General features: G+C 39.6%; 1 protein-coding gene across 16 annotated transcripts in view; it reads right to left on the minus strand.

Annotated features, from left to right (window-relative positions):
• Window positions 1-27,106, minus strand: part of SDCCAG8 (SHH signaling and ciliogenesis regulator SDCCAG8) — a 242,240-nt gene that overhangs the window by 87,918 nt on the left and 127,216 nt on the right. The window lies entirely within an intron of this gene.

Consider the following 27,106-nt stretch of genomic DNA (forward strand, 5'->3'; position numbering starts at 1 on the left):
GACTTAGTTATTTCAAACTCCTGATCTCCTTGTGGGCATTTCTCATCCATGCTGCTTTAGTTTACTAATTGAGATATTTACTGCTTAGCCTTTGCCAAACTAAAAATAAACAATTCCATAAAGCTATCACTACTAGTCTATGTACCGCTGTGGAACTTCAATTCAGTAGCTTCTAATTATAAAGCAACATAAGGAAAGCCTGTATTAAAACTGGTCAATGCATGTGGTCATGTTGTAATGTAAAATTCTGGAATGAAAACACACCCACACCTCACTCAAATGGAATCATCGGGGGTCCATGCTAAATGTGAAATTAGGTCCTGTCTGGTACTTTTAATAACAACACCTCCCCCTGGGATGTGGTCCAGGGTCTTTCCTTGCACTTAGTTCCAAACTAGTATATTACAACAAATGGATAGTCAGACGAGGCTACTTTTCGCCTCCTCAGTCACACCACGTATTTTCTGGCCATGGATCACTGCACATGTCTCTTCCTCCTCCTGGAATGCCCTGCCTCCCACCCACTCAGTCCCCCTGCTACTCCCTTAAGGCCTAGCTCAAAATTCTTCCCCTCCCCTTCCCGTCTCCTGAATTAACTATTCTTCCCTCAATGACCTCAGTAGATACTGGGTACCTCCTACAAAGATAGCATTTATCAGACTCCAGTTACTGTTTTACATGTCTGTTTCCTTCATTGTCTTTGTCTCTAAACTCAGCCCAGCTCAGTATTTGGCACATAGGAAGTGAGCAGTGATAATTTCATGATTGGATGTTCTTATATTCTTGTCATAGGGTAAAGGAAGGCTGCTATCTTGAAGTGTGGCTGAAGAATCTGCTTAAGTCTTACATGAGGAGGCAAAAACTTTTCAGACAAGTTAGAAAAACGTGCTTGGAAGAGAATGGCTCTAATGGCTCTACCAGCTGGAGACCCTGCTGCAAAAGGAGTCAGCTGAAAAACAGCCCTGGAAACTCTCACTGAGTAACTAGCACCAAGTCAGACCCCGAACTGGGGCAGGAGACAGGTAGGGAAATCTGGAACTCTGCAACCCCTAACAACTGGGTGACATAAATGCATTTTCCAAAACCAATATCCATTTGAGAGTGAAAAGGGGCACTATTAATGATTATTCCAAGATAATCCCATCACAAACTGGTACTTACAGTTCCCTAATGTAAAGGGGTTGTCAATCTCACCATCAATTTTTAGAATAAGCTGCCTAATTACTGATACTATAAATTGACTATAGGCCGGGCACGGTGGCTCACACCTATAATCCCAGCAATCTGGGAGGCTGAGGAAAGCAGATAACTTAAGGCCAGGAGTTAGAGACCAGCGTGGCCAACATGGCAAAACCCCATCCCTACTAAAAATACAGAAATCAGCTGGGCGTGGTGATGCGTGCCTGTGATCCCAGCTACTTGGGAGGGTGAGGCAGGAGAAGCACTTGAACCTGAGAGGAAGAGGATGCAGTGAGCCGAGATGGTGCCACTGCACTCCAGCCTGGGTGACAGAGTGAGATTCTCTCTCTAGATAAAAAAATTTTAAAAATAGACTATAGGTAAGAACTACTGTCATAATTATAGTCCTTTTTATAAAATAAAATAATTTAAAAGACGTCTACCAACACAGGCTGAATTACATATCAACGTACGTTTCTTGAATCCTTCCCCAGCTTTCATTCTTTTTGGGAAACTGTACATTATGTTTCATCGCCTAGAAACAGGACAGAGTCTTGCCTTTCTCCCTCCTTTCCCCTTCCGCTTTCCCATGTTGCCTTCTCTCTCCTTTTGCAGGTTCTTTCTGACTTGGTAGGCTTTTTATAAAATCCCAGAATGTCAGAACTGACAGGGAACCTCAAATGTGTTTCAAAAAACCCTTTCACTTTACCATTGGAAAAAGAAAACCTACTAAAAAATCCCTAAGGGTCACAAAGAATTTAAAGTCTGCTTACAGTTTGCATAGTGAATGATTTAAAGGCAGAGGTAGGATTAACATATTCTTACTTATTTAGGGAGGCCTATTTTATAATACTCTAGAGCAGGACTATGCAATCTTTCGGCTTCCCTGGGTCACCCTGGGAAAATTATCTTGGGCCACACACAAAATACACTAAAACACTAACACTAACGATTGCCAATGAGCTGGAAAAAAAAGAAAAAGAAAATTACAAAAAAAAATATCTCATAATGTTTTAAGAAAGTTTATCAGCTTTGTATCGGGCTGCACTCAAAGCTGTCCTGGGCCGCCAGCTGGACAGCTCACTCAGCTTGCGGCCTGGCTGGTTTTGACTGTGGCCCAATATAAATTCATAAACTTCCTTAAGACATTATGAGATTTATGCATAGGCCTTTTTTTTTTTCCTTTTTAGCTCATCAGCTGTCATTAGTGCTGGTGTCTTTTATGCGTGGCCCCCAACAACTCTTCTTCCAGTGTGGCCGAGGGAAGCCAAAAGGTTGGACACATTTGCTCCAGAGGTAACACAACAACGGATTGAAAAAATTAATAAAAAGCACTTAGGTATTCAAGGAGGGACTAGAGAGAATCTAAATCAATTTATTAAATATTTATCATAACTCTTATGGAAAGGCACTCTGCTAGGCACTGGGTCAAATAAAGATAAATAAGACATGGTCCTCGCCCCTAGTAGGGAGTTCAAAATGGCCAAGAGAAAGTAGGTGGTAAAATACTTCATAAGAAAGATACAAGGGGAAAATTTACCAAAGCATAACAAAATGAGAGTCAAATCCAGCTGGGTGTGAGAGCCTGGTGAAGGATAGCCAAGCCAGATTCTTCAATTGGTTTGCTTTAATTCCCACTCAAAACATTGAGTAGGGCCGGGCGCGGTGGCTGACGCCTGTAATCCCAGCACTTCGGGAGGCCAAGGTGGGTGGTTCACGAGGTCAAGAGATCGAGACCATCCTGGTCAACATGGTGAAACCCCGTCTCTACTAAAAATACAAAAAATTAGCTGGGTATGGTGGCGTGTGCCTGTAATCCCAGCTACTCAGGAGGCCGAGGCAGGAGAATTGCCTGAACCCAGGAGGCGGAGGTTGCGGTGAGCCGAGATCGCGCCATTGCACTCCTGCCTGGGTAACAAGAGCGAAACTCCGTCTCAAAAAAAAAAAAGTCTGTAGGTATGGGGGGCAGGCATGGTGGCTCAAGCCTGTAATCCCAGCACTTTGGGAGGCCGAGGCGGGTGGATCATGAGGTAAAGAGATCGAGACCATCCGGGTCAACATGGTGAAACCCCGTCTCTACTAAAAATACAAAAAATTAGCTGGTCATGGTGGTGTGTGCCTGTCATCCCAGCTACTCAGGAGGCTGAGGAAGGAGAATTGCCTGAACCCAGGAGGCGGAGGTTGCGGTGAGCTGAGATCGCACCATTGCACTCCAGTCTGGGTAACAAGAGCGAAACTCTGTCTCAAAAAAAAAAAAAAAAAAAAAAAAAAAAACATTGAGTAAAAAGAATTGCTTGGTAATTATGGGCTGAAAGATTTATTCACAATCACTCAAAACCAGAAACAACTTAAATGTCCATCAAGTGTTAACTGGATAAACTGTGGTGTAGTCCTACCGTGGCCAAAAAGGAACAGTGTTACACACAGCACTTGACCGAACCTCGAAAGCAATACACTCAGTTTAAAAAGCCAGACACCAAAGACAATATTCTGATGTCATTCATAGGCCACTCTAGAAAAGTAAACACTAGGAGACAGAAAGTAGATGCGTGTTGCAAGGATTTGGAAGTAGGAGATGGGTTCCTGGGAGCAGAAGGGCACAAAGACACATTTTGGGTTGACATAAATGTTCTTCTATGTGACAACTATTATCTTTCCACAATACTATACATTTGTCAAACCACATTCACCTGCACAGTTAAAAATTGGCAATTTAAAAATTATATTTACATTTACCCCAATAAAGCTGATTTTTAAAAGGAGCAAATCAGTGGCTCACACCTGTAATCCCAGCACTTTGAGAAGCTGAGGAAGGTGGATTACTTGAGTCCAGGAGTTCGAGACCACCCTGGGCAACCTGGTGCACTCCCATCTCTACGAAAAAAATACAAAACTAGCCAGCTGTGGTGGTGTGTGCCTGTAGTGCCAGCTACTCGAGAGGCTGATACAGAAGGATCAACTGAGCCCAGGGAGGTTGAGGCTGTAGTGGGCCACGACTGCACCACTGCACCACTGCACTCTAGCCTGGGCAACAGAGTGGGAGATTGTCTCAAAAAAAATTAAATTAAAGGAGCAAAGGAACATCCACCACTATTCTCCAAGTTATCCACACCACCTGTAATCCAGGCACATGTAGGCCATGTCAATGTTTTCTTCATAAAAATTCAGAATTAAAAGGAGTGAACAAGTACTGGCTAGGCCTCAAACACAGTCTACATATACATGGAGGTACAGTCACTCCTTTTTTCCAATTATAGTTCTGGTTGACTGTATTTTCTAAAATTGGTGACAATGGTATTTATCATCCCATTGTTCAGAAATGGGACTGAAGCATTACTTTACATCGTTGATACTCAATTTTTTCATATCATTTATTTTCATTTATATTTATATCATTTTATATAAAATTTATATAATTTTAAGTCTTGCAATTTAAAAAATGTTCATGTCAAAGAGCAAAAATGACTTGTTAAACAGATTTTTTAAAGTACATTTTCTAATGGTGTTAAATTGAGCTCAATAATGACCCTGGGACAGAAACCATGAAAGGCTCAAGTCTGAGAACAAGGACCTGGCAGTTGGGGGTTGAGGCACCAATCCCATCTTCCATGTTCCTATTCACCTTTTTACTGATGTCTGAAGTTCCAGTGTGAGATATGCAACTCTTTTGGTTAAAAGGTGTTTCCCTTTTAAGATAAAATATTGACAGCTTCGTGATAGTAGCATATTGGTATGAAAAAACTTGTGAGAACATTTATAACATGCTTACTGGCTGAAAATCATTCAGAAATACAGAGAGTAGCAGTGGGGAGGTTCTGGGTGCTGAGTGCTGATGTGACTTTAAACACAAGCTGTACGTCCGTCCCAGTATTGGTGATATTAGCTTTGAGTGCTTGGTTAACATCACTGCTATGCTAGAAGATACTTCACGACTGGCCTCCAGGGGGTAGGAAGTCCCTCTTTTGTAGTGTTTGCCAATTTTCAGTGTAGACACTTCCACCATGCTCTATTTTAAGCCAAGTTGGGAAGAAATACACACAATTGGCTCTCATGAGCTGGTGGAAATCAGACCCAGCACAACAGTAGTTAGGTGAGCTCTCCCAGGCTTCTCTACTGTAAAGTTACTGATTTCCTCTTTGTATCAAGTATGTGTAAAAGTAATTACTTTTAATAGCAAAAGTCACAATGAGGTCATTTGTTGGGATATACTGAGACTATGCAAACATCCTATTCTTCATTGAACTCTCACCTAATAGTTTTACATCCCAAAGTGACTTTTTTAGTCCATCATTCTTTCTTTAGTTTTCAGTTAACATTGTGTTATAAAAAAGAGCTTTCCCTTCTCCGCATTTATTAATTCATTAATATCAGCATACAGTCACGGATTCATATCTTATTCAGTGGGTTATTATCCATTATAATCATCATTTTTATGCTCAATGTATCCTGGATTTGGCCAGTGGGAACCCTTTCAAGGTGGCTCTTATGTGGCATGTCTCTATTATTCTTGCATACTTCTTGGCTTTCTATCTCCACAAAATGTTGCAGGCTCATCTTGTAATGTCTTGTACCTGTCTTGGAATCAGCACTTGACCAAGCAGCTCTTATTGTGCCTGTAATGGAGAATGGTATTTGGAAACCAAGACCTGTCACTATAAGCTATAAGTGGTACTCACTGCTACCGCAAAATCACTGCTACTAGGTCACCTTCGTAGGCTAACTCTGGATATGAATACACATACAAGTGTATAAATGTGAATATAAATATAAATATTTGTCTGTATGCTATACGAATATACACATACACATTCATACTGGTCTTTCCAATTATAATCCAGCAACATACATAGAACCGTGTCTCCCTTTTTTCCATAACTGTAATTTTTTTTCCTCAATAATAAGAAACTTGGTTCCTATTATCCTCAGCATAGTTATTCGTTTGTTCAAACTTGGAATACACAGAAAGTAGTTTCAAAATTAATAACCTACTATGGAAAGCAAATCTATTAGCAAATAGGATTAAATATCTGCTTACGGTTTTGTTTCTTTTTGCCTTGTTTTGTAAACAAATGTATACATACTTTTTGAGTTTATTCTCTTTGTGCTCTGGGAAGATGACACCTTGAGAGGCAATGGAGTATAGCCGAAAACTCACAGAGGTACAGGGTCAGAGGATGACATCCACCACTTATTGCCTGTGTGGCTATAGACCAATCACTTCATTCCTTTAAGCCCGGGGTTCTTCGACCAGACAGAACAACAAAAAATCCAACCTTAAAGGACTAATCGTTTTAAGAAGCTACCATTTATTAATGTTTACACATAAGCTAAGGTCTTTAAATGCATTATTTTAATCTTCATACCAACCATACAAAGTAGATTCTCTTAGTATCTTCACATTATGGATAAGAAAATGGGGGCCTAGAGATATTATATAATATGTCCAAGTGCTTTAGATATTAAAGGTTTATACCCAGGAAATCCAGGGCTATCTGTTTCTGAAGTCCACACTGAATCACTATGCTTCAATCTTTTCTTTTGTCAGGGATGCAGAGAAATCAGAGAAGGCTGCAAGGATAACAAGTGTCTATTTCAATTATCTATGTGGGAATGTGCCATTTAATAGCCATATTATCCGTCTTGACAGCCAAATCCCAAGCTGTTCTCCTACGTCTTTCCCTGTTGTCTCCCAAGCTACTGGATCACTTTCTCCTAGAGTGATGCCGTCAATTAGTTGTATCCTTCTCAAAGAAATATATTCACCTTTGTAAAAACACTGAAAGTCCCCACAAACACATCTCCTGCCTCAAGTGGTCAAAGACTCTAGAAAAGGTAAGTCATGCGCATCAATCTGGAATGTAAATCCATTGAGAACAGGAACCTTTGTTTTGCTAATTTATCCCCCAAATCCAGAATGGTGCCTGGTATATAGTTGTGTGGTCAATGAACATTTGATGAATGAATAAACGAATGAATGAATGAGCAACTATCAAAAGACAGAAAGTACTAAGTATCCTCATAGGTGTAAGTATCATCCTGTCTACTGACTACAGTAAGAGAATGTGATAAGATAATCCCTATTTTTGCCAAGAATTTATTATTATTGACAATAAAACAAAACAATAATAAAATTGGTAGACAGCATGATGTCTCTCTTGTTTGGGAAGAACCCAAATTCTATGCTTATTTACTGCTGACAGGGACTACATTCTCTTATTTGAGCAAATGTGGAACTACTGAGAAGAAACGCAAAGGAAAACACAGGAATGGGATTCTGGAATCTCTGCTTCCTTAGGTATGCAGAAGACTTAATGGTATCATACATATTTCCTGGAGTAAATTACTTCCATTTTCTTCACTGAAAGTATGTCAGAACTTTAAACACGATGTTGAAAGATGAGTTATCAGATCAGAGAATGAGTCACTTCTAGGGAAGAAGGCAGAAACAGAAAGGAGGTCAACTTCTTCCAAGGGAATATATACAAAAGAAAGGAAATATTTAACAGAAACATCTCCAAAAATAACTTTCCCTCCAAAAATGTTCTTACAGTATCTCCAAAATAATTTGAAAACTTACCTTCAAGGCAAAAGACAGTGTAGCAGACTAGATACTGCCTGTTTCTATCACATATGCACAGCTCCCATTTACTTTTAAAAGAAAAGCGCATTCTCCTACTATCGACTGTAGTTACTACAGCATCATCCCTTGCATGTCTGTCTTTTCTATTTTAAAAAGCACCTGCAGATGCACTGACCTCTCTATTCCTCATAACATTTCTGTGAGGCAGGGAGATGGAACAGATATTCCTGTTTGGTAGATGAAGTGTCTCAATCTCAGGGAATTAAGAGATTTTTCTCAAAGCCATGCAGCTAGTAAGTAGCAAAGCTGGAACCTGAATCTGTCTTCCCACTCCAAGTCCAGTGTTCCCTCCATTCCATGGCACTGCCTCACATGATGGGTCTGTTTAATCAAACAGTGTACTGCGCATCCATTCAACAAATACTTAAGCAACTACTTTGTGCCAGCCACAAAAGTATGGGGACGCATCAGTGTGCAAGATGTAGACCATGCCCTCAAAGAGTTTATGGTCTAGGGGGGCCGGGCACGGTGGCTCACGCCTGTAATCCCAGCACTTTGGGGGGCCGAGGCGGGTGGATCACGAGGTCAAGAGATCGAGACCATCCTGGTCAACGTGGTAAAACCCCGTCTCTACTAAAAATACAAAAATTAGCTGGGCATGGTGGTGCGTGCCTGTAATCCCAGCTACTCAGGAGGCTGAGGCAGGAGAATTGCCTGAACCCAGGGGGCGGAGGTTGCTGTGAGCTGAGATCGCGCCATTGCACTCCTGCCTGGGTAACAAGAGCGAAACTCCGTCTCAAAAAAAAAAAAAAAAAAAAAGTTTATGGTCTAGGGAACAAAATAAACCGTTTTTTTGGGGGAGAAAAAAAAACAAAACAACTAATAACATAGTAAATATAAAGTAGGGCTAAATTCCTGCCACTATACAGAAGAAAAGAATAGGAATTGGGGAGTAGCTGGGGACAGGGAGTAAGGATTTCAGGAAGCTTAAAAAAATTAGAAGCTTAAAACATGAGTAGTAATCTGCCATTAAAAGAATATGAAGAAGATGACTACAAGTGAAGTGGACAGTATGTGTAAAGACCCAGGGTGCAGAGATAACCAGGTGCGCTGGGGAAACTGCAAACACCGTTGGCAGGACTGCATGCTGGAGGATGTATGTTGCAGGGTAGTGTGCGGTTGGTGGAGGGGAGATTATTGAAGACAGATGAGACTTGGAGATGTAGGCAGGAGCCAGAAAACGAAGCTATTTTTAAGGCCCTCGTCCTGAGGGAAGTAGGGAGCCAATGTAGGGTTTCAAGCAGTGGAGTGTTGTGATCACACTCGTGCTTTAGAAAGATCACTCTGGCTGCAGTGTGGGGAACAGATGGGGAAGGGACAACATTAGAATCAGGGAAAGCACTTATTACTACAGCAATAGTAAGAGCAATTTCTGGAATGTTTCTCTAGATACAGTAGATACCATAGGTAGATACTGAGGCCAAACAGCCCAGTGCATTTGACAATGCACACTTTACTTATTTTTGGCCTTAAAATGTTTCCACAGCTCAGCGTGCCCGATGCATTAGGTGACTGCATGGGGCAAAGTTCCTGTGACATAGTAAAGCACTACCACATCCTGCTGTACAACCCCATGTACCCAATTCGCCACACAAAATAATCAGGACAAATACACTATTACCTAAAATAAATTCAATCACGATTTGACCTTTATATCTTCATATTTTTTAAAACTCTTATTTTCCCTTTCAATTTATCTCTATAAAATAACGACTTTGATTCATTCTTGGCTTTCTTCTCTGAAAAATATCACTTGATCTACAAATTCCCAGTAACGAATCCCTCTGATGAGTAACTTCAAATCAGGTATTGGTAAGATCAGTTTGTATGTAGGGTCAGTATGTATTCCAGCGGCATTTCTATAACATGTCAATGGAAATGCATCATTATCAAATTGTAGTACAACTAACTGAAAAGTTTCTATTCTATTATTAAAATGCTTTAGGAATTAATTTCTAGGACCTATTAAATGGGGAACATGTTGGTTCCTTTGTGGCTATAAAATTTATTCAGAAATATGTGTAAAAGTAAGAATTATAATTACTAAATATATTTTATGTCATAAGTATGACAGAGTAATGCATCATTTATCTAGAATGCCAAGAAAATGCTCCACATCGAGAATTGTCTAGGTATTAGATCCATAGAATTCTGAAAATTTGCAGTAGAAATGTCTAAAATGTGTTAATTATGTCTCTGCTCTTTTTTTTGAGACGGAGTTTCACTCTTGTTACCCAGGCTGGAGTGCAATGGCGCGATCTCGGCTCACCGCAACATCTGCCTCCTGGGTTCAGGCAATTCTCCTGCCTCAGCCTCCCGAGTAGCTGGGATTACAGGCACGCGCCACCATGCCCAGCTAATTTTTTGTATTTTTAGTAGAGCCAGGGTTTCATTATGTTGACCCGGATGGTCTCGATCTCTTGACCTTGTGATCCACCCGCCTCGGCCTCCCAAAGTGTTGGGATTACAGGCTTGAGCCACCGCGCCCGGCCCTCTCTGCTTTCTTAAGCAAACTATACCAAATATGATAAACTCTCCTTAATAATTAATGTAATAATTTAAAACAAGTTAGGCCCACTTACTGCTGCTATTCCTTCTGCTAGTAAGTGCCTATGCATCATTGCTCATTGCTCTATCTTCAAGTGCCTAATAGAGTGGCTGAAAACAGAAGGCACTCAATAATATTTATTGCAAGAAAGGTCTCAGATGGGCCGGGCGCGGTGGCTCAAACCTGTAATCCCAGCACTTTGGGAGGCCGAGGCAGGCGGATCACCAGGTCAAGAGATCGAGACCACCCTGACCAAAATGGTGAAACCCTGTCTCAAAAAACAAACAAAACAAAAGAAAAACAGAAGGCACTCAATAATATTTATTGCAAGAAAGGTCTCAGATGTTATTCTAAAGAACCAAAAGCATACTTATCTTCTTATTATAATTTTTTATTGGTTGTTTTGTTGTGATTTGCTGCCATGCTTTTTATTTTAATTTTTTTCTTTTTAACATCTAAAAGTGCATTAGGTTAGTTCCACAGAGGCTGCACAAAGGGCTTTTGTGATAGTTATTTGCTTCTTCAAAGTGCTTTTTAATTTATATCTCAATTTAAAGCTATATTCAAACTAGAAGTCTAAGTTTGGGCCAGGCGCAGTGGCTCGTCTATAATCCCAGAACTTTGGGAGGCCAAAGTGGGCAGATCGCCTGAAGTCAGGAGTTCAAAACCAGCCTGTGCTAACATGGTGAAACCCTATCTCTACTAAAAATACAAAAATTAGCCAGGTGTGGTGGCAAGGGCCTGGAATTCCAGCTACTCGAGAGGCTGAGACAGGAGAATCACTTGAAACCGGGAGGCAGAGGTTGCGGTGAGCTGAGGTTGTGCTGCTGCACTCTGGCCTGGGCGACAGAGCAAGACTCTGTCTCAAAACAGGCAAACAACAAAGAAGTCTAAGTTTGAGTCACCGGGGACCTGCTGTACCAAAGGCAGCAGAATTTTCATTATGGCTGAGATGGTGTGCCTTTGGTGAAACATCCACTGTGCATGCATACAGAAATCAGGGCTGCAGCCTAGGGACTACTAACCTTGGCTTGGCGGACAGACCACCGTAGTCCATTTTTAAAGTTTGATTGGGATCTCTGCAGCCTCTCCATCTTTGTGCACAATTTGGGAGGTAAAAAGTACTACATTTACAGAAGAAAAACTGACCTCAGCCCGGGTTTTCAGATTCCTACTCCACTATTCTCACTCTGCTAATTGAGAAAATCATTGTTCTTGACACAATAATTAAGTCACTTTCTTCATCAAAACATTTTGCCTTTTAGTCACTTTGTGATTTAACATTATTTCTATTTGACTTTGTAATACTTGTTTGTGACTATTTTTATCTATATCCTTAATTATTTCCTGCGCTTCAGTAACATGTGTCTGCTGGATCTTTCTCTTCCTCTAGCCAGTTCTTCGTCTTCATCCCCACCATTCCCATAGCTCCAGAGCTGCCCTTTCCATTCCTGGAGATCTACTTCTTCCAGCATTCTAAATCTATCTTCAAACTCATTTCCACAAGGCAGCCTGCCCTGAGCATATCTAAACCAGAGGAAGTTGTGTTCTGGAAAATAAATATAAGCAACTGAAATCCTAAAACACCTCTAAAAACAATGGCATTGCTTTTGGCCTTTATCCCTTAGCATGTAAGCTGCATTGCCAGAAAGGCATTTGTACACAAGGAGGCAGAAGTTTAGAGAATAGGCTTTGGTGTCTGCTAGACTTAGCACCAAATTCCCCCACTTACTAGCTGTGTGCCCTAAGTCAGTGGTCCCCAACCGTTTTGGCACCAGAGACTGGTTTCATGGAAGACAATTTTTCTAAGGACCAGGGTAGAGGGGTGTGGTTTGGGGATGATTCAACTGAATTACATTTATTGTGTACTTTATTTCTATTATTATTACACTGTGACATATAATGAAATAATTCTAAAACTCATCATATTGTAGAATCAGTGGGAGCCCTGAGCTTGTTTTCCTGCAACTAGAGCGTTCCAGCTGGGGTGATGGGAGACAGTGACAGATCGTCAGCGCTTAGATTCTCATAAAAGGGTGTGCCACCTAGATCCCACGCACGAGCAGTTCACAGTAGGGACAGCGCTCCTATGAGAATCTAATGCTGCTCTGACAAAAGGCAGAGCTCAGGTGGCCCGGGATTGGGCACCCCTGACCTAAGTAAGTCACATAAGCTACGACTCAGTTTTCTTGATGAAAAATTAGGTTAATAACGGGACCTGTCCTCACTGGACTATGAGGATATCATATGTAAAGTACTGTTAGTACAGCACTGACATATAGTAAGTTAAAATATTAATCAGTACCACATTACTATTATCCTCATTCCCTACAAGATGACTGCTCAATCTCAAAGCCAGACTTGAGGAAAGGACAAGAACTTTCCTCAGTTTACTGACATAAGCTACACAGGGGGAGGTGGCGTTGCACAGGGGATGTGAGCTTGGCACACACAGGGCTGGGCTTGAGCCCTGGCTCCCCCATGTGCTAGCTGTGTTATTTCAAGGCCGAACTTCGTCTCAGTCTAAGCCTCAGCTTTCTCATTAATAAGACGATATTATCAGAATTATGTGAGAACTTCATAAGGCAACTGGCAATATCCAGCCCAGATCACCATTTGAAAGGTTCCTAAATTGTCTAAATCCAGTTAACAGATTGACTTCTAGTTATTTGTCAAATTTATTTTCAAAAACTCTTCAACATATAAAGGCAAAGATGGGACAGTAAGATACAGAAGAACTTATAATGTGATGCTGGTACATTTAATCGTTCATTTCTTCAAGCAATGACCAGTAAGTGGTATCTTCCTCTCTTCTCCTCCTCCTCCTCCTCCTTCTTAAAGTGGTGATTCTTCAGAAAAAGACTAACCAATAAGAGTCATGGCTACTGCCTCCAAAATTCAAAAAAATGATGACATGATTTTCTTGTTTCAATAAAAGATTTCCCATTTTTGTAGAAACAGAATTCAGGGTTTAAGCTCCTGGGAATCTAACTGCATCTATGATGGGCACCGTGGGAAAGCTGGAAAACAGCAACAAAAGTCTAGGGCTGGTGTGGCAGCCACTGGCCACGTGGGACTAGTAAGCACTTGAAACATGGCTAGGTTGGATCAAGATTCGCTGTAAGTGCAAAATACACAAAGGGGTGTGGAGACTTATGAAAAAAATCAAAATGATGTCATTAATAATGAGATACAGAAATCACATGTTAACATAATACTATTTTCTACACAATGGGTTAAAGAAACTATGTTATTAAAATTAATTTCACCTGTTTCTTTTACAATTTTTTTTTAGATGGAGTTTTGCTCTTTGCCCATGCTGGAGTTCAGTGTCACAATCTCAGCTTATTGAACCTCTGTCTCCTGGGTTCAAGCTATTCTCCTGCCTCAGCCTCCTGAGTGGCTGGAACTACAGGTGTGCACCACCATGCCTGACTAATTTTTTTATATTTTTAGTAGAGACGGGGTTTCCCCACATTGGCCATGCTGGTCTCAAACTCCTGACCTCAAATGATCCACCTGCCTTGGCCTCCTAAAGTGCTGGGATTAAAGGGATCAGCCACCATGCCCGGCCTCCTTTTACGTTTTAAAATGTGGTTGTTAGAAAATTTCAAATTATGTCGTGAAATATATTTTATGGCTCCCACTATGTGTGTGTGTGTGTGTGTGTATATATATATATATATATATATATATATATATATATATATATATATAAAATTTTTTTTTTTTGAGACGGAGTCTTGTTCTGTTACCCAGGCTGGAGTGCAGTGGCATGATCTCAGCTCACTGCAACCTCTGCCACCCAGGTTTCAAGCAATTCTCTGCCTCAGCCTCCCAAGTAGCTGGGATTATAGGCATCCACCACTACGCTCAACTAATTTTTGTATTTTTAGTAGAGACAGGGTTTCACCATCTTGGCCAGGCTTTTGAACTCCTGACCTCATGATCCACCTGCCTTGGCCTCCCAAAGTGCTGGGATAATATAGGCATCCACCACTACGCTCAGCTAATTTTTGTATTTTCAGTAGAGACAGGGTTTCGCCATCTTGGCCAGGCTGGTCTTGAACTCCTGACCTCATGATCCACCTGCCTTGGCCTCCCACAGTGCTGGGATTACAGGCGTGAGCCACCGCGCCCGACCTAGATTTCTACTGGACAGCAGTGGTCTGAGTGTCACTCCTTTGTCTATCACCCTATAGCAAAGCATCATTTTAAATCCTGATTCCACAAATAAAAATAATTAGGTGCCCAAAAGCACTTAACATAAATGCCTCATGAAGATATCAAAACTCATAATTTTCAAAAATGATTAAAATGACCTTTTTTTAAAACTTCGATAAGTTTCTCTTTAATTCAGCCTCTCACCTGTTATCTGAACGGAGAAACAAAGGAGAATTCTGGTAGAACACCAGGAACGACTGAAGCTGAAGTCGTCACCACCGTACACCAAAATGATACTTTTTTTTTTTTTTTGTAAGTCAAATTTGGTCTGAAGCAACTCCCAAATACATATTCACATTTAAAATTAAATTATAAAGCATATGAAAAAGTTAATCGACATAGCCATGATGGCAAATTATTTAAAAAATGTTCAGTTATGTACCTAGATTGCAGACTCCTTCCTAAAAAGTGAATGAAAATAAAATTGAAACTCTTCATCATTGGATAGTCTTCCTATAATTTTTAAATGGCAAACAGATTCTCTGAGATTTTCCCCACGGATTTCTTTCCTCAGTCTCTAGTAATCATCCTCATATCATTCATTACTTGTTTCTGGTAAGAAAGGACTACTTTCCAAGTTCATCAGGAGGGCCTTATAGTCATATTAGCTTGTCAATCAATGTGTCTGCCAGTTTGGTAAGCTGTTCCACTTCCTGGGGAGTTAATCTGTTGCCTTTGTAGTTTTTGCTTATTCTCAAACATTTTCTGCACCTTGAGGAATACAAATAAGCTGGTGAATGTTTCAAACTTTTATAAAAATTGCTGGAGATGCCAGGCACAGTGGCTCATGCCTGTAATCCCAGCACTTTGAGAGGCTGAGGTGGGTGGATCATCTGAGGTCAGGAGTTCGAGACCAGCCCGGCCAACCTGCTGAAACCTTGTCTCTACTAAAAATACAAAAATCAGCTGGGTGTGGTGGTGGGCACCTGTAATCCCAGCTACTCAGGAGGCTGAGCCAGGACAATCCCTTGAACCCAGGAGGCAGAGCTTGCAGTGAGCCAAGATTATGCCATTGCACTCCAGCCTGGGCAACAGTGCAAGACTGTGTCTCCAAAAAAAAAAAAAAAAAAAAATTGCTGGAGTTGATTTGTTGGAGGAAATGTAATTTGAGAACCCAGAAAGTGGGGTGTGTGGGTGGGAAAGCCAAGACCACACACAGTAAGTCTTCATGACAACAATTCCAGTCGTTATCATTACAAGACAGTTATTTATAGAAAACCTTATCAGTAAAAACCATTTAACATAATTATAAATTATAGGCACCTCCAAGTGTATTTACAGAAAAAAGAATACATTGAGTACTAAACTTCTCGACTCCCAGAGCTTACTGTCCATGAGTTGATCCATTTCTTCATAACACAGGAAAGAACACACACAAAAGGGAGGAATATTGCCACATCATGGATTGAAGGAAAACAAAATCTAGTGCAGAGTCTCACTTAGGGGTCCATAATGCAAATCTGTGCCAATAATTCCTGGCAGGAAATTGTCGAAAATGTTTACATAGAAAGGTATCTACAATAACATCTTATTCTAGGAAATCTCATTCAGAGTCATGCTTTGAAAGGTGTCTAAAGTCAATGAACTGACTGGCATCTTGTTATTTAATCGTCAAATTTATTTTCTAGAATAAACATAATTAAAAATAAACAGAATTATCACATAAAGGCAAAATTGGGACAGTAAGATATGGAAGAACTTGTAACGTGACTCTGGCACAGCTAATGGTCTGGCTACTCTCCAAGTATGGTCAAAGATGCTCCCCACACCCCACACCCCCATTTTACAGAACTGACTAAATGAAAATTGAAAGTTACCAACCTGTCTACTCATTTCATGAACCACATGTGTTATAGTGAAAGTGAAGTTGCCCTGCAGGGTGGGATAGGGTAGAGAGCTGCAGAGGCACTGACGAGATACAATAATGAACAATCCCTGTATGATCATTCTCAGCTGTCCTACTACAAATTAATTTAGTTCAGCTTTTCCCCAAGTGTATTCCTAAAAACCTGATTCCTGGAAGATGTGTGGAGATTTGATAGAAAAGCTTCCATAACTCATACACATTTGGGAAACACTGAAAACTAAATTCCTTTCTAAGAGAGTCACAGTATGCACTAACATATTAAAAGCTCTGAGAAGCCCTACTGTCAAGAAACCTGTTTTAGCCTGTTTAATGCAACTTTCCAAAAGGAACTGGTGACAGAAGTTATTTTTCACAACATCCACCATCAGAAGCAATGCAGTATAATGGATAAAATCACAGTTGGGAGCCTAACCACCTAGGCTTAACTGCCTACTCCACCACTTAGTGCCGTGACCTTGGTAAGGTACTAACCTCTGAATACCTCAGTTATCTTATCTGTAAAATGGGGCTCATGGCAGAATCTACCTGGTAGGGCTGTGTGGGAATTAAATGAGTTAAGGTATAGAATGTGCCTATCACAGGGCAAGCAGTGTGCATGTAGGGAGGTTGTCTTTACTACCACTCCCAGAAGAATTTCCAAGAAGTCGACTGGGTGCCATGACTCACGCCTATAATTCCAGCACTTTGGGAGGCTGAGGCAGGTGATCGCTTGAGCTCAGTCAGGGGTTTGAGATCAGCCTGGTCAATATGGCGAAACCTCATCGCCACTAAAAATATAAAAATTAGCCAGGCATGATGGTGCATGGCTGTAATCCCAGCGACTAGGGAGGCTGAGGCAGGAGAATCACTTGACCCTGGAAGGTGGAGGTTGCAGTGAGCTGAGATGGCTCCACTGCACTCTAATGTGGGCAACAAAGCGACTGAGACTCTTGTTAAATAAAAAAGTTCCAAGGAGTGAATCTGGTAATTACTGTTTGTAAGCTAAAGAACCTATGTGGTTTGTTTCAAGAACCAGCAACTGTGTGCCAAAATCCAAAAATAATTTTTTTTTTCCTTTCCAAAACAGGCTGTGAAAGGCTTGCACTGAAGGATTTTAATGGGGTTTCTCAAACAAGCCATATCATCAATGAGTACAAAGAAGTATAACATGGGATGCAGGAAGAGCACTAGACTTAGAGAAAGGAAATTCAGACTCTACTTTTTGCTTTCACTCAACCACTGTTGGTACTAGGCATATCACATAGCTTCTCTGCATCTCCATTCTCACACATGTAAGTGTCGGACTAGATGGAGAGTTTCATTAATTCATTTAAGATGATCGCAAGTCACAGAATGTTTACAAATTTACATACTAGTTTCTAGATTTTACACACACACACGTGTGTGTATATGTAATTACATAAACCTTGTCTGGTAGGTTGTAGGATATTTGTTAAAAAAAATCACAGACTTTATTTTGAAAATTCACATACTGCCTAGTGTAGCTAGAACAGAACATGTGCTCAATAAATTCTGAATGAATACCTGCTTAACAGCAATCAACTTGTTATCCCTTCATTCAAGAAAATTAAAACCTCATGCAACATGAGACACTTTACTAGGTACAACTAAAGTTACAGATTTCTGGGAAGCTACTAATTCTACCTATAAAAAGCTTGCAATCTAATCTGTGGTATGACTGTAAATGATGGCACTGATTGCTGCAGTTTCTCTTTACTGTATTTCAGTTTGAATCCCATAGTTCAGGAGAGTTTTATGGTATTATTTTACACAGCAGCACCATGCTAGTAGCATTATTATATAAGTAAATTCAGCAACTATGATGGAAGAGACGGCAAAATCAGTACGCTCTCATCAAAGTAGGTATACTCCAGCTTTATACAAAATTTTAGATTAAGAAGAAGTTTTTAGATAAAAATTTCTTAACAAGTGGGAGAAAAAAATGTACATTTTGCAAATGATTTCAAAATACAGGTCATCAACTTCCTTTTATTAAAAGAAATCACTTACCATTTTTCCTTCAAAATATAGTTGTATATTGCCTCACTCAGATTAAAAAAAAAGATCAAAATGGATGATCTTCATGTACAGCATAGGAGTAAATAAACATCATCTATAACTGCTAATCAAATTTCAATTCTTCATATTTACTGACTAAACCAAGCTATGGATCGTAGATATTATCTCTAAACTCAAAACATCCAGCCTTAATCAAATGCAATCTATTCGATGCAGGCAGCTCTAAGACAAGGAATGTGAATCTAGTGATCATTTACTTCATATGTTTCATCTTTGTGAATAGCAGAAACTTTTGTGGATTATTTAGGATATCTTTAAAACCTCAAAATAATTGTGCATCTTTATAATCTTTCCTGGTGATAGCTTCTTAATAGCTCCTCCTCTGTTGGCGTCTCTTTGTCAGAAATGTAATGTAGTACAATTTTCAAGGAAAACGGTGGTAGACAAGGCCCCACGCAAGTGGTATGTAAGAAGTGACACACAGAGTATCAGCAAGGATATCTTTGGTTTTCAGAGGAGAATGTTACATTTTAATAGGTCTTAGAAAACAAGAAAGTCTCATTTCTTGCTCCACTGTATGTACACTGTTCTTTTTGTAAACTGTACTTGAGTTTGCAGGTGTCTGCCCAAAGGCAGGTCACTGAAAGTCAATGAAAATCAGGTCAACCTCAGCAGCAGAAATTAACCTGCAGATCGTGGCAGGCAAATTGTATTTTAAAAAGCCTTGTTCCTACTGAAACAATCAAACCGAACTTCACAAAATGCACAGAGATCCAAAACAACAAAAGTAACCAACAGCATCGATTCTAACATTGCAGATTTCTTAGATATTACAGATGTCACCCAACAGCGCATGCATTTGCTTCCCATATGTGAACAAAACTGAGGCATCACAAGATAAATCTGAATGGAACGTTAACCTTCACTTTAAATTTTTTTCTTTTCCTAGCTGATGACACAATTTTAGTATTATCATAATGGAGCTTCTGGCTGGAAAAAAATTAAATTAATGGATGGATTTAAAAAGCTTAAAACTTAAAAAATAAACAACTTTCAAATATCTATACTTGAAGGTGTCAAGAGCCAAGATGAATGTATTTCAATTGCAACTTCCAAACTAAACTCACAAATTACTACCATTATGCTAAGTGTTAGCTACCCCACTGAGCAGTTTTGCTTTGTGAATTTTTACCTTCCTCTATGAACACTTTTAGCCACTGATCGCACAGCCTTTCAATGTTTTCTGCCTTTTCCTTTAAATAAACTGGCTCTGGCTCCTTCCATCTGGTTCCCCTTCCGTCAGCAACCCTGCACCTGTTCACACCTCCTCTCCTGTTGGATTCCACTGAACATTTCCTCCTCTGCCAGGGCTATTCTGGCACTCGCAACCTTTCTGTCATTCAATCCATCTGTCAGAAGTGAACTTTGTTTACCGCAAGCTTCTGCTTTCTTCTTCAAGAAGCAAAGCCCCTCAAGGTCATTGTCAAATGAACTGTCGGCGTGGATTTAAATCCTCTACTGCTAACCAGCAGAAGATGAAGTTCTGTTGTGTAATGTACTTGTGAAAATTACTTTTGGGTTCAGAAAGACAATAATTTGGAGTCAAAGTAGTAAGACATGGTGTTTTAATGATCATTTGTAAAACTAGACAGCTGATACGTATTTTCTTCATGTGTGTCTGCACTTCTCATTATATTGAGTATGAACTATATGTATAAGCAGCAAAATAAAAGTTTTAAAGTGAAATCAAAATATCATAAACAAGTTTACACTCCGTAAAAATTGCATCATACTGTATAGCATTAACTTGAGGAATAAATATTTTCACTAATGAATTAGCCAAGGGAGAGAGTATTCCAATTAAGAAATTTTACACTGAAAGGCTTAAAATGTACAAATATGTACCATTTCAATTATAAGCTATATATTAACACACAGCTCCATTACTGCTTTGAAAAACCTAACCCATAATACACAAATCAATTCATGTATATTTAAAACCCCATCATTTAAACAATAAAGTTCTGTTTCAATAATGTTCAAATATATGCTGCCAAACAAATACATAATATATCTAAAGAAACATAAGTTGTAGCAATAGTCTAGTTCTGTGAAAAAAATAAACTCATAGAAATTAGGTGAAAATTAGACTCTCAATTGAATTTATTTTGTGGCATGTATAGCTGTCAAGTATTTACTCTTCCTTCATAAATCAGACATGAAATCACTTCATGTTGAATTATTTACCAGTATTTTAGACACCATATTCTTTAGGAAAAGGGCAAACCAATGACTCAATCCTAATTTCTTATAAGAAAACGGAAGATAATTTTTTAGGAGAAAATGCATGGCAAAAAAGAAACACTTTTACAAAGGAGCCCTTAAATGTGAACCTAAATGGCCCTTCACTCATAAGGCTGCTTTTATATGTTGAAGGATTGCCCCCAGGTTTAATCTTATGTCAGACGCTTGTATTAAGTAAAATTGTTCAAATCTGTAAAATTTTCTAAATTCTTTTTAGAAAAAATAAAAATTAAATCTTTTTTATTGATACAAAAATTGAATGTCAATTTTATTAACAAAGGCAGTGCAGAAAACATGGAATTTAAAATTTAAATCTTAACGGTCTGACTGATTAAACATTTACAATTTATAAAAAGGATTTTACCAAAGCAGTTTTTCAGACATATTTTTTAAAATTGTGAGGCTAAATTTAAAACAAAAACAAAAAAGATAGCTTAAAATCTAAGTAGAGACACACTTCTTAGCTATAATTTCAATTTTATTGCTGACCTTCAAAATACCCAGTGTCATATAAATCATTCTCATGTAATATATAATGTAATTTAATATATGGATTTTAAACTCAAAATATGAATTCTAAGAGGTGTTTTCTTTTCATCTTCCTAAAACCTCATTTCTAAATAATTTCTCTTCATGTGGAAAAAATGTCAAAAATATTGCTTAAGTTTACCCAGCAAGTTTGTTAATGCTTTTCTGGGTATTTTTTCCCTTTAGTGTGATCTGTGCTTGACAGCAGTTTGGTCACCTGGATCCCTGCTTCTGAACAGCAGTGAAAGAGTACTGGTAATTTGATCACCTCCATGGTCTGATTTGCTACATAAAAGAAAGAAGCATTTGCAAGATGCTAGTTTAATAGAGGCTGCTTAAATCACCGTGAAGGAACTCTTCACTCTTAGTAAACTGCATTTCAAAAACACACTAGTAGCCTTCTTTTGGATAATTTGTATGAGACGAACAGAAACAAAGGAAGAACACTCAGTTTTAACATCACTTACAGTCGCACACAGATGCGTAAATGCGACACACACACACACACACACACACACACACACACTTTTCCCTTCCATAAGCACGCAAGAAAAAGAAAAGGGAGATGAGATTATTACTTTTGTAAATGGACTAATTTAGGAATTCAGAGAATTTTTACTATTTACTTGCTTAATGTGTAATTGCTTATCTTATCTTTCAAACAGAAAAACTAGGAAAAAGTTTAGATAGTTTGATACTAACACCTGAAACACAAATTTTACAGGGAAAAAAAAGGAAAAGGAGGCACTGAAGTGATGTTGCCAGGTTACACTACGGAAGAGTAAAGCCGTATCTAAGGGCACTGCCAGGTGAAGACGAAGAGCTGATGCCATTCACATTCTTTAATATCAGTTTTCCTAAACCAGCATATGGACGTAGGATGGAAGGTAAAATATTTAAACTCCTTAATAAAGAACTGACCTTAATTTATCTACATTCTGAATGAGACTTGTAGTTCCGCTTTCCTAAGAACTGCAAATGATGAAAATACTATAATTTTCTCTGGTTTATTTTTCTTCTGCCTATGTATTTATGAAGTCTTTTAATAACAGAGGTATTCATTTTTCCACCCTCTTCCTCAATTACCTTAAGGGAAGACCTTTCAGATGTGGAAATATTTGCAGGACTGCAGGACAAAGAACTGGGATATTTTCATGGAGTTGATCAAGGAGGAAAAATTGATTTGTGAGATTCTGTTCAGAGTAAGAAGAGACTAAATGACAACTTTAAATCTGCCACAATCATTTACTAATGTGGTGCTATATCAAATAAGTCTAATTTTTTGACAGCACCAAATTAGATTTATTGCAGAAACTGCTGCATAAATAGCATATGGCTATGTTATACCACCTATTTCAAATCCTGTAACGTTTCCCCCTCCCCCTCCAAAATGAATAAATTGAGCCAAGCTATAAACCTTCTGCAAAAAAAAAGAAATATACAAGTTCAAAAGCAGATGTAGGAGATCTGGATTTCTTTGTTTAAGTCGTCGTTTTCATACAAATCTCCCAACTCTATACTTACAGAACCACAACTCCTTAATACGTTATCAAATTTTAATAGGTCAGTTTTCGCTTTTATTTGCAGAATGATTTTATTTTTGTTGTAAGGTTTTGGGCTCTGAATTATGCTTATATTTTGATGTTCAACCCACAGTTACATGGGGGAAAAAAGAAGGGCAAGTGGGCAAATGAAATCAAACATAGCTCAAATGAGGTTAGGAAAAATTATTAAGTAGAAATGCATGTATCCACGGTCGCTTTTAGTTAGTTCTTCATTCTGTGAAAGACATGTGGTAGAAATCACATCAAAAAAATCTTTTCTAATTTTAACTATAGCCTTGATACTGCAAACTCTTTGATGCATAAAATGTATAAAGTGATCATTCCATGTGCTACACTGTATACGTTAGATTGGCAGAACCATACAAACAGCAAAAAATCAAGGTTCCCTGGTAGCTGGGACTGAAAACTCCCATGACAAATTCAGAAATGGACAATTCTTCCTTTCTCAATCACTACCCCAATGCCCACCCCCGCCCCCCAAGTTTGACACAATTCAACTCAATTTTCCGTTTTGAACAAAGTTTCAGTTCTTCTGTAGATGGGAAAGACATTGCAAGGTCTTATCTCAGACCAATGGGCACACCACTGCAAACATCATGGCACTCGGCTACCCCGCAGACTCCCTCTCTGTGGTCAGTCTTCCCAGCTGCCCTATCTGTTACTGTCTGATTAGTTCTGCTAAGGAGCCCCTCCCCTGCCAGCTTTCGGTGCCATCTGTTCTACACAAGATGGCTGCTGCCCAGCAACCTAACACTGCCCTCCTACCTGGCACCCGGCTACCATCCTTACCCCAAAGTGCTAACACAGGTTCTCACTGCTGGCAGAGTCAGGATTTCATTACTACTACTTTGACAAGTGCAGGGTTGTTTGTAATTTCTCTTTTATCCCGATTTTGATTGTACAACCACCTCCCACTGATTCAGTTTGCTTCAGTTTTGTTGCTCACAGATTTTACTCTCCACATTAATCTCCCTCTGGCATGTTACTGCATCTGTTCCCTTTTTTATTATTAATTTTCAAATTCCCACCATTTTTGACAAAAAGGAGGTAATCTACACTCTGTTTCTGCCCATTTCATTTTCTTTAATTTGGAAGATAAGTATGAAAGCATGCCAAAGAAGTTAATTCTCCGTTAACAGTTTATTTTCTGGCATCCCTAAGCCTTTGTATATGAAAAACAGATAGGAATAAATGTTGACTGAATCACAACAACATAGTCGCCACCATTCCTGCATTTAATGAAAAGCAAACATATGAAACAGCATCTGAAAAGTTTATTAGTTACATGAGTTGTCTCACGCTGCCATTCTTTTCCCCACTTTTTAACAGATAATTCTGTGTGCAAACCAGTTTGAGGGTAGGATCTGAATTTGGGTTCCTCCACAGTTCTGACATGGGCTCGATTTTCACTGTAGATGGATTTTATCATTCCTTAATATCATTATCATCTTTCCTCAAACCAAACGTCGTTAACTAATTCAATAGCAAATGATTCCGAATAGATGCCTGACTTCAGAAATAGGTTAAGGCTAGAGAACAGCCATCAGTGCAACAAGGCGGAACTTAAAGAGCCCCTGGGTTGCAGAGCTGCTTCCGTTAGATATCGTTCTGACAGAGTTCACATCAGGAATGGCAAGATGGTTTGCCCTCTAAAGACAAAGAGGGTCATTTAAGATGCAGAAAATCAGAAGTAATGTATTTAACAATATACTGCTCTGTGCCCCTAATTTGTCAATACCATAACCTTGCCATAAAGAGCTTCAGTAGGGTGAGCATTCCCTTTATTGCTCTAAAGTTTTCTAGACTAATCAATACATTGACTACCAATTAATTGTATCTGAAGTCATATTAAAAGCATGTGAACCCCTGAATAGATAAGCAGCACTTATTTACAAAACCCTGGATGAGTTAAAATGATTTTGCATATTCATAATACACATCCTCCTAAAATCACAGTTAAGGTCTATAGGAAATCAAGTACAATAGGAAATTTTCCCCAAGGTGACAAAAAATAATCAGAAGTAGAACTACGACAAGTGTCAAGATGAAGCAACGTCCAGCCTGGTGAACGACACTTCAGATGAGCTGCTGGGAAAAGGCAAACCTGGAACACTGCCCAGCCCACCTGGAATGCTTCATCCTGACCACCTTCCACCTCCACCTTGTGCATACATTCCAACAGTGACTTGCTCTTTATTTTGTTTACTTCTTTTGCTCATAGAATTCTAATAGCTATTTCCTCTACACTGGGTACATTCTTTTGATAAATTTCCTGGTCAGAAATAGGCTTTTTGAAGTTAGACACAGGAAAGGTGTCAGAGGAATGCCCTGCTTATTCACTGGCGCCCTCCCTGGGGAAGAAACCCCTTTGATATTCTGAAAACCAAGTAGCCTGTGGCTCTCCCTCCCTACCCCCCATGGCTTGGTCAGGGCAGGAGATGCTCAGCCCTATCACAGGTGACCCTGCCTGCTGGGGAGGGGACACACAGAGCCAAGGTGGAGCAGTCTTACCTCAGCTAGATGTGAGGCTGCTTCCAAACGTTTTCTGACCTGCATGGTGCCCACTCTGAGCTGCTGAGACTGACTGCATCCTTTGCTGGGTGGCTCTAACAGAGTTGCAGCATAATACAAATGTGTTTCCTTGCAGTGGACCCTGGCCTCCCATGAGACATGGCTTGGGAGAGGGCACTGAGGAGACTGGATATTCCCCAAGCCTCTTACTTTCTCAGGATCCTTAAAATGAGCTCTAATTCCAGGATTTATCAATCAATGAATCAAAACATACTTTGTGGGTAGCACAGGAACACTAAGTAACAAATGAGCACTGCCTAATAGCTGATCTCAAGAACACATGCATTGGGAGGAGGTGTTTAAGAAGAAGTTAAACATCAAAGCTGGGCACAGTGACACACACCTGTAATCCCAGCTACTGGAAAGGCTCAGGTGGGAGTTTTGCTTGAGCCCAGGAGTTTGAGGCCAGGTTGGGCAATGCAGTGAGACTGTGCCTCTAAAAATGTATATAAAATAATGTGAACTGATTAATTTTAGAAATTTACCAAAAGAAATTTGACATCAGGTTGACAGGTTTTGGTTACAGTCCTTTTACTTTAAAATAGTATTGGCGAGCAGACTTTCCTTTAGAGAGATACTCTGGCCTGGGCTACTATGAGAAGAATTCTATGTTTTTGCTTTTACTTCCCTATTTTCTTTGAACTTGATGCTCATTGTTGTTGAGTCAGGCAAGTGGTGTGGGCAATACATTCTCGGTTTCCTCTGGGCTTCTTCAGAAAATGAGTTGGCTGCCGCTGCCACCATGCTCCAGGCTGTAGGCCTATGTGGCAGGGGAGAGGAGTACATCCCCAGTGTAGATTTTCATTGCATTCACATTTGGGCTACGCAGAACTGAGAGGAGCGAGCCAGGGAACGTTAAGCAGAACCTGCAAACACACATTTCCTGGCAGTGTCTGACTTTCTAACCTCTCCAATCCGGGCCACACCGAGACCAGGGTTCTTAGCCCTTCGAACAGGTGGAGCAGAGCGGGCTCGGGCGGTGTGGTGTCCACCAGAGCTAAATGAAATGCCTTTTCTTTCTGGCTCTCTGACAGCCTGTTTTCTCTGATACTGGGTGGGGGAAGGAAAAGAGGGCGCAATTTAAAACAGCACCAAGGCCATCTATTTCAAGCCTTGAAGATGTTGGTTGCACATATATCCATTTAAAATTATTTTTGACACATTCTCTGCTTAATTTATTCATGAAAGGAGTACAAGAAAAAAATGAGCTTAACTTTGAAGTGGAAACTTTAGGCTAAAAATTCTTGAATAAAACTCAGGAGGAAAAAAGATAAAGTTCACTGTAAAATACCAAGAATATACATCAGTGTTATAATATTCTCTTCAAATAAACCAAGAATGAGAGCTTGGCTTTCTGACCTAAGCTTGTTGTTATCTTCAGATGAGGGCAGTTCCTTTTTTCTTTCTTTCTTTTTTTTTTTTTTAATTTTCCCAACAATAAAGAGCAGAGGCAACTTTATTCAATGTTTATAGAGAACCTGCTAAATGCCTGGTGCCTAATTTGGTGCTGGGGCCACAGAGATGAAAGAGGCCTGGTTCCTGATCTGGGAGCTGAGATTTTACAATGCCAAAAGTATTCCTATCTCAGTTTGAAACAAGTGTTTGCCCTTCAACCCCTGCCTACTCTCCTCCCTCCTGGATACCCGAGCTTAAGCTTCACC

This window comes from Callithrix jacchus, chromosome 19 (genome assembly GCF_049354715.1).
Source record: "Callithrix jacchus isolate 240 chromosome 19, calJac240_pri, whole genome shotgun sequence".
In the NCBI taxonomy this organism is placed as follows: domain Eukaryota; kingdom Metazoa; phylum Chordata; class Mammalia; order Primates; family Cebidae; genus Callithrix; species Callithrix jacchus.